This window comes from Lepisma saccharinum, chromosome 1, assembly GCF_977018435.1.
Source record: "Lepisma saccharinum chromosome 1, izLepSacc3.1, whole genome shotgun sequence".
Taxonomy (NCBI): Eukaryota; Metazoa; Arthropoda; class Insecta; order Zygentoma; family Lepismatidae; genus Lepisma; species Lepisma saccharinum.
This window is the reverse complement of record NC_139229.1, coordinates 8,274,850-8,283,328: the sequence shown is the minus strand read 5'-3', so window position 1 is coordinate 8,283,328 and position 8,479 is coordinate 8,274,850.

Genomic DNA, 8,479 nt, shown 5'->3' with positions numbered 1-8,479 from the left:
CTTATGGATTAAAATAGTTATAATTTCGAACCATTAAGAAGACATATTTGCAATATCAACAATAAAATAATTTGCTTTCATCGAAGTCACACATGTCATAAATACGAAAGTTAATTAAATTACAAATACGTTATTTATTTATTTATTGAGCAAATTCCAGATATAGCACAGGTGGCCATTTTACACTGAAATTGTTAAAAATGAGAAAGCAATAATAATAATAAGCAAAAAAATAAAATAAAAAATAAAATAATAATTATGAGTAACAAAACAACATAAAAGTGAAAAGCAAATGAACAAAAAATTAAGTAAAAGATGGCACTATGTGATATTAATTACAAGCATTTCTTCTGATAGAAGACCGAAGGGCAAACACGGAGGAAAATAAATATTTGAGGGAAGATCATTATATTGTGCTGCAAGTCTGTAAAAGAGAGATCTTTTTTGAATTTCTAGTCTACGTTTTTTTGTATAAAATAATCTTGTGTTGCGTGTTGTGCGCATAGGTACTCGAAAGTGGAATTCCTCAAGAAGTGTGTTGCAGCGGATTTTGCCATTCACAATTTTTTATAAATAACTGAAATCATTCTACGAACGTCGCTGATAAGCAGTTTGTAAGTTTAGAAAAGACAAGAGATGCGGAGATGAAAAATTGCGTAATGAGGGAACCCTGTGACGGACTATAGCTAGGAAGAAGTGAAAGACTGAATCGATTCTAGAGAGATGAGTGGGACATGCCATGGACCAGACGGGAGAGCAGTATTCTATTATTGGGGAAATGAATTATTTGAAGTACAAGGTGAGAGCTGAGATGTCACTAATTCCAGTGAAACGGTAGAGTAAACCTATGAGACGCATGGCCTTTTTTGTGGTGCATAAAATATGTTCCTCAAATGTGAGCTTTTGGTCGAAAACAATGCCTAGGTCTTTGTGAGAGGATACTGCTTTGATGTTATTGCCAGAGATGGAGTAAGATGACTTTAATAGATTCTTCTTGAGAGAGATAGTGAGAGTAGTACACTTGTCAGGATGTAATGTAAGGTCCCATGTCAGGCACCAGGAAGTAAATGTTGCTATGTCATTCTAAAGAAGATGAGTATCGTCGGAAGTGGAGATTTCTCTGAAAATTTTACAGGCATCTGCGAAAAGAAGGTAATTCCTAGAGGTAGCTGTGAGATGGTCGGCAAGGTCATGGACGTATAATATGAACAAGAGAGATCCTAGAACACTACCCTGTTGAACTCCAGAGAGGACAGGAAGAAAGTTAGAAACAGTTCCTGGAAGAAAGACACGTTGTTGGCCATCGCTAAGGTAATCTGTGAGAAGGGTTAGAAATTTGCTATCAATGTTGAATCTATTGCGTAGTTTATGATTCAGAAGACGATGACTAACAGTATCAAAGGCTTTGGCCAGATCAAAGTATATTACATCTAATTGTGAATTATTTGAAATGCATTTCATAGCATGTGAGAGTAAAACAGACGGGTTTGTAAGACAGGAGCTACCAGGAAGAAAAACCATGTTGCTTAGAGCTTAAGTACGGAGAAACAAATTTGTACAGTCTGTCTTTGATTACTTTCTCACAGATGATGGACAGAGGAGAGAGTAACGAGATTGGTCTGTAAGATGAAACAAAATTTTTGTTACCACTTTTGTGAATCGGTGTGATGTTAGCTTGTTTCCAAGCGTGAGAAAAGATGCCTTCCGAAAAACATCTGTTCAAGAGAATGGAAAGGGGATAGCACAGGGATTGCACAGTTTTCCTGAGGAACATGGTGTTGATATCGTCCGGTCCTAGGGCACGGTGAGCTGAAAGAGACGACAATAGATAATTCACCTCATCGGGTGTAGTGACAAGCGTTGTTAGGGAGAAGGAGCAGACTGGTCTTAGGTTTGGCAACGCTGCAAGGGAAGACGGCGGGCAGAAGTTACCATGAAAAAAAGCGTTGAAGAGTTCTGCCCTTCGGTCACCTATCGCACTTTCACTATCATGTGTAATTTCAGCTGGAATCCTACTGTTATTTTTTCCACCATAAAAATATTATAACTTTTAAAATGCGCATTACAGATTTATGAAAGAAATATTTTATAAAAAGACTAAACTGTTCCAAATAATTTATATGATTCAGATCAAATTACATATTCCTTAAGGGTAATACATTTTTGACATTGCTTGTAAGGCATGGTATCTTAAAGCAGCCTTAAATGCGCATACCCAATTAAAAATCAAACGAATTTATATGTGACTACAGTTACTGTATTTATATCTAGTAGAAGAAAAGTATGTACTTCTCTACTAGATCGCAGTTCACGTCCAGGTACAAGAGTAAAATTTAATTCGAAACTGCCACCATGAGCACTACTGCATATAAACAATGGTATCCACAGTAGATACCACGTTTTACATGAAATAGAATGTACGTGGCCATGCACAGTTTTAGTCGCATTTCTGATTGACAACCTCTTCATTCTCCTAATTCTTAGTCGGTGGTACATATTCCGGGTCATTATGTGAATCATATACGCTTTCTAACTCGTTCTTATCTTTGCTGTTGCTTCAATACTCACGAACTTTCTGAGACACGTTGCAATTCAGTAACAGCCGTTTCGCCGCCATCTTTGCTACTTACCATACTTTACATGAAACAGCTGGTAGATACCATAACTTTCAACATTCAACACGTCTAGCTCCGTCATCTGTTGACGAAACGAAACACTTCGAGTACGATTCGACTCCATTTACGATGGAGTACACGATGCACATTGTAACTCCAAAATGACCAAAATATCACTTACCATGTTTTACACCCGAGCCCGTCAAATATTAAAAGCACCAACCTAACCTGCTAAACGAACTTCGTACATGATTTTTTTTCTATTATTCTGGTTTTAATAATACCTCTATGGTTAGGCCAGGAGGGTCACCTTTAGAAGCATTATCGAATTTAGCAGGAGCCGCATTGGGCATGTAACCCCCATCCCCTGGAAAAGAGATGATTATATTAAAAGTCATACTATGAATATTATATTGTTTAATCTCAACTGTGAAAAAAGGTTAGATCACCATAAAATAGAATCGTTCAACAATATCCTTTTCCAGACTGCCAAAGATTTTTTTCAAGAAGTGTTGCTGCCAGTGGCGCAGGAAGGAGGAAGGTACAGGGGTACATTATACCCCCTGAATTTTTGGAGGGGTACAGTACTCCACTAAATCGGTAGATCCATGTTGTACCCCTTGTATCCATTTGAATATTCCATCACTATAAGCAGAATTTATATTTTCCCCATTTTATGCACAAATAAATTAATTGAAAATGTCATAATTTTATCAGATAAATTATTTCCATATATTTCTGTGATCCTACTCAGCCAGCTGTACTTTTAACTAGGAATAATGAAAATGCCAACTGTCAAGAGGTTGTTCGGAAATCTATACTTAAATCTATATGTTAGATTTTATCGAAAACAGACATGATATACTAAGACAAGACAAATCTCTGTTCCGTCACGAATTTCTAGACGAGAGAGCAATGGTCTCCTAAAATTCTAGACAAGAATGAGACCAGGTTCTTCGAGAGTTATCAAGACAAGACCGAGATAAATCTGTAAAATCAAAACGAGACGACACTTGATTGACTTGATGTCCAGGTACTCGATCCCGTTCGAAACTCTGATGATATATTTGAAGAATTTATTTAAAACAAATTTACAAAACTATGCGATTTATTCATACATTCCAAGTAAATATCTTGTTTTTCAAATAAGTCGTATATTTTGTTGTGCTGCCTGGTTTCAATATTTTGTGGTTGACGACAAAATAACTGGATATTTTTCCTTGTAACCAAGGGGTCCCACATTGCAGTGCATCGGATTCCACGTAAAACAGCAGATCCAATCCTGATTAGCCTTAACTGAGCATAAAGTGAATCTATAATGAGTTTTGAACACTTCTTAGTCGAGACTGAGACGAGAATAAGAACGAGAAAGGACCTCATCACACAGGAGACGAGACGAGGCTGAGACAATACAAGAAAATTGCATAAAATCCGTTGAATAGATAAGATGAATGTGGCTGTTGTTCGATCATTTCCCAGACGCTTTGTCGAGGCACTGTGATGCTACACTTGATCCATTTTGTTGCAATTTTTTCTGCATCGAAGCAATACCCATCAGTTCCATTTATTGAAGGAAATGTAGGTCTAAAAGTGTTGCAACTTCTAAATGATTTCTCTGATCACTTAAGGTACCGTGTTAAACCCTACTGGGGTTTTTAGGGTTCGTTATCTAGGCTATGCCAACCTAAAGCTACTTGCTTATAAGAGAGGTACTTTTATGCATGGGGTCACACCCCTGAAAAAGGAGGATAACTCGTACGGCATGTAGGCTTAAAACACTTCCTTTGACTGGACTAGCAGGGTCATGGTATAAGAGAAAGGATGTTCGTTACCTCCGATTCTAGACGTGAAGATCGTCTCCACCGGTTTTCCTATGCAGGCACGGTCCCTGAAATTAAACTCTTTTGGCGCACCCATCCTCACGGTAACTCTTTTAGCGTAACAATCAATACGCGTACTATCCTTGAGTACTCTATGCCAATCCGATTATCTCTGTCCCGAGATCTTTTCACGCGATCTATTTAAGCGAGATTAAAATTTCCGATCGTTAGCAGGCTGTGCATGTTCTATCCTGCACCCAAGCGTTCTCTGAGTTAATGCTGAATTTTGTTTTATTCCTACTATTTCCTGTTAAACTCCCGTGTCTGCTGATTCCTGATCTTTTGAAGGTTGGCGGCGTTGTACGGTACTGAACTCAGCTGTCCATATATTTTCCATTAGATTCACAAAGTCTTTGAGTTATGTGTTTTGAATTATCTTTCTGGATGTGAAGATCTTTAACTTGTAACGCAAAATCCTTTTGCTTATATTGAAATTCAGCTTTCCACACAAACAAGGAATTGACATGTTACCATAAAATACATGTTGACACTCATCTGGATGTAATACGACTACATCTGGAAATGTACCTAAGTTTTCAAACCGACTTATCATATTGCCCATCAAATATTGAAAAAAAATCGAATAATTGGTCCTCCTCTTAACTCCTGAAGTCCTCATACACGGTGAATCAATCGTTTTCAATGTTCCAAGAATTTTTCTAGCCATGTCAATTTCTTGATTGACTCTAAGAACGGGAAAACTTTGGTTTTGCACATACAATGTACTGTCAATACTTGTAGATCGTTCGCGAAAACTGCTAATTCCATTCTTATTAATTACTGTGTCAAATGTTTTACCAATCCCTAACACTGGGACCTCTTGCGACGGGATTGGGAACCATCTCGACCCACTTTAAAAAGACACATCATCACCAACCATTGCTCTCAACAAGCACTCGAACAGTAATTATTAAACGACAGAGCGACACAGCAACGTAGACAAAAACACGACCCAGTATTAGTATTAAATAGAAAAGTAGGTTGTGAAACACTCTCCAGAATAAATGGCATTTGAAAGATACTAGATGGTACACATCCTCCATAAATTCCTTTGCGATGTTTTTATATATATTAGCTATGGGGCTCTAAAATTAACTGAACTGAACTGGAACTCTAGGTATGATTTATATAATATTACTAGCTGATTGCCCGGCGTTGCCCGGGTATCAATTTATCCCAATCTTCTATTAGACAGGAAAATAATGAATTCTGACTATAGTGTAAAATGATCTTGGAGTTGAACGGCATTGGGAGTGTTACTATTCATATTAGCGACCCCGAAAACTATGTATTCCACAGTATTATCGGTTGTTTTCGATTCTTTTTACATGTCACCCCATCCCACCCCACCCCTATGGGTGCCATGGGTGTCTTGGAGTTGAACGACATTGAGAGTGTCACTATTCATCTTAGAGACCCCGAAAACTATGGATTCCACACTAATATCAGTCGTTGTCGATTAGTTTTACATGTCACCCCCTTACCACCCTCACTCCTAGGAGTGCCAGGAGTGTCTTACCCCCACAGTATTTCTGTACAGTTTGCAAGTCGTATGTGTTCCAAGATTGGTTGAAATCGCGCCAGGCGTTCGAGAGTTATGCCGGAACAAACATACACACACCATCACACACACACACATACATCAATTTTTATATATTAGAATAGCTTACATGTATAGTGGGTGGGAAAAAATTAGGCTGAGCCGATACAACCTAAACCGATACCGATACTTGTATAATTACAATTTAAAATTATAAATTAATAATTATAGGTATATATATAAAGATATAAATAATATATATTCTATATACATATATATACACACACACATACTGTATATATGTTTTCAATATTCCTTCAATTTTCGTGTACGTACGTACGTACCAGTACCACTGAATAGCGACGATAATTCTGCTTATAAATTCAATGATACGTATTAGCAATTATTATTATAATAGAGTAACATGTCTAAATGTGAGTTCACCGAAAAAAGAGCATCACGACTGCAGTTCGAAGAAAGTCAGGATAGGGATTAAAAGGAATGGACTGTTCAGACTAACGGTTATAAAATCATAAAAATTAATCTCCCCAAAATTGTAGATTTCTGGAGCCTGGATCTCTCCACAACAATCCCATTCATTTATGCAGGGACAAAATCGAAATTTTTACAAATTTGAAAAATTGTCAATGTTGTTTTAGTAGCTTTTTACATGTTCACATTTAAATATTTCGTAGCTCGAGCGGTGTGGGGGATGGCCTTCATGACCCTGGGTAAATGCCCTGTGCGGAGTGTACAGAAATTTCAACATCTTTTCTTAAAAATATTTTTTTCTCCATCCTCAAAGAGTAACATTTTTTATGCTCTTTGTATGTAATCACGCGACAGATATATTTCTTATTTCTGTTGGGGGGCCCAAACCAGTATCTCCAATACTGCCTGCCGGTGTGTTGTATCATCGTTATCTATCTATAGTCAAGGTGTCCCGGCTAATTTCAATTGCAGGCAAGTACATCAAGTGTACCGATTTATCTATTTGTGCGAGTGTATGTATTTTGTCTGGTATTCCTTAGCAGTCTGGAAAAGGTTACTATTTATTACAGATTTCTCTTTCATGCTGATCGAACTTTTTTGTTTGTTGGGTTTTACCAATAGTCAAAACCTTTTTTATATAATACGGGATGTCTGGAAAGTCATTCTGTGACATGTTTTTTTTTTAAATTCTGTCATAAAGATATGTGGTTTCAGTGCAAATCTATGTATTTACAAAATGTTAATTGGTTTGCATCGAATTTTGTACGATTGTTAAATTTTCTATTTCAGAACCACTGATGATGAACGTAGAAGTGCCTTTGAAGCGACCTTCCACACATGTGGAAAGGTTAACCGACATAATTGTTTCATTTGGACAGACGAGAAACCAACAGACTTTCTGAATGGGAACGAAACGTACACCGAAAGTGAATGTTTGGCTTATCCTTTGAGCTATGAAGGGACACCGATGGTCGCGATATAGAGCTCTAATTATTTGTGGCATATACTTGTACATGTACTTTGAAATAAATATATATATTATTCATGTCTTAAACCTGGTTTTCGTAATTCCAATTATTTTTCAAAATAGTGACATGCCACCCTTTCGGGGTGCACATATCAATATCAGCACATGTGAAGAAAAATCTACAAAAAAATATGGTGAGTTTTTAGATTTTGTTTTTGGCCACGTCCACGTCATGCATACATAGGCTAATTGGGAATAGACCTACACTAGAAAGTTGAATTCGAACCACTATGTACCTCCACAAGAGTAGTTGTATTTGTGGTATTATAAACTCGAGAAATGATGAGCCCCCCTCAAGCAGATTTGGCTACACTTAAAACAAGCTCAACATGCCCATATGAGCTTTTTGCTCAAGTGTGGAACCCTGTCTAATCCAAGAATTTTGTAAAAATGCTCTTGGGAATTTTCTGTGAAATGATGAGCCCCCTCAGATTGATTTGCCTATACTTACAAAAGCTGCACCTGCCAGATTGTTGTCCATAAACTTGTTAAAAATAAGCCCCTCTTGATATTGTTTTGGATATAATTGAAATTAAGCCAAGATGCTCATAAAACCCACACCCACACACACACACACACACACACACACACATACATACACACACATACACACATACATACAGTATACAAAACATAGTGCTGAACCCAACTGATATTTTTTATTAAGTATAGAGTTTTGATTTGAACCCCAAGAAATTTTATATAAATACCAAAGCCAAAAATATTAACACACATACACACACAAAATATACAAAGCATACTGCTGAACCCAACTGATATTTTTTATTAAGCATAGAATTTTGATTTGGACCCCAAGAAATTTTATATAATAAACAACAACAAAAATGCCGAATCAAAAATATTGTAATCAATGCAATAAGAATATATCCAGCCCCAATTGGGATAAGCACCAAAAGAATTGTAA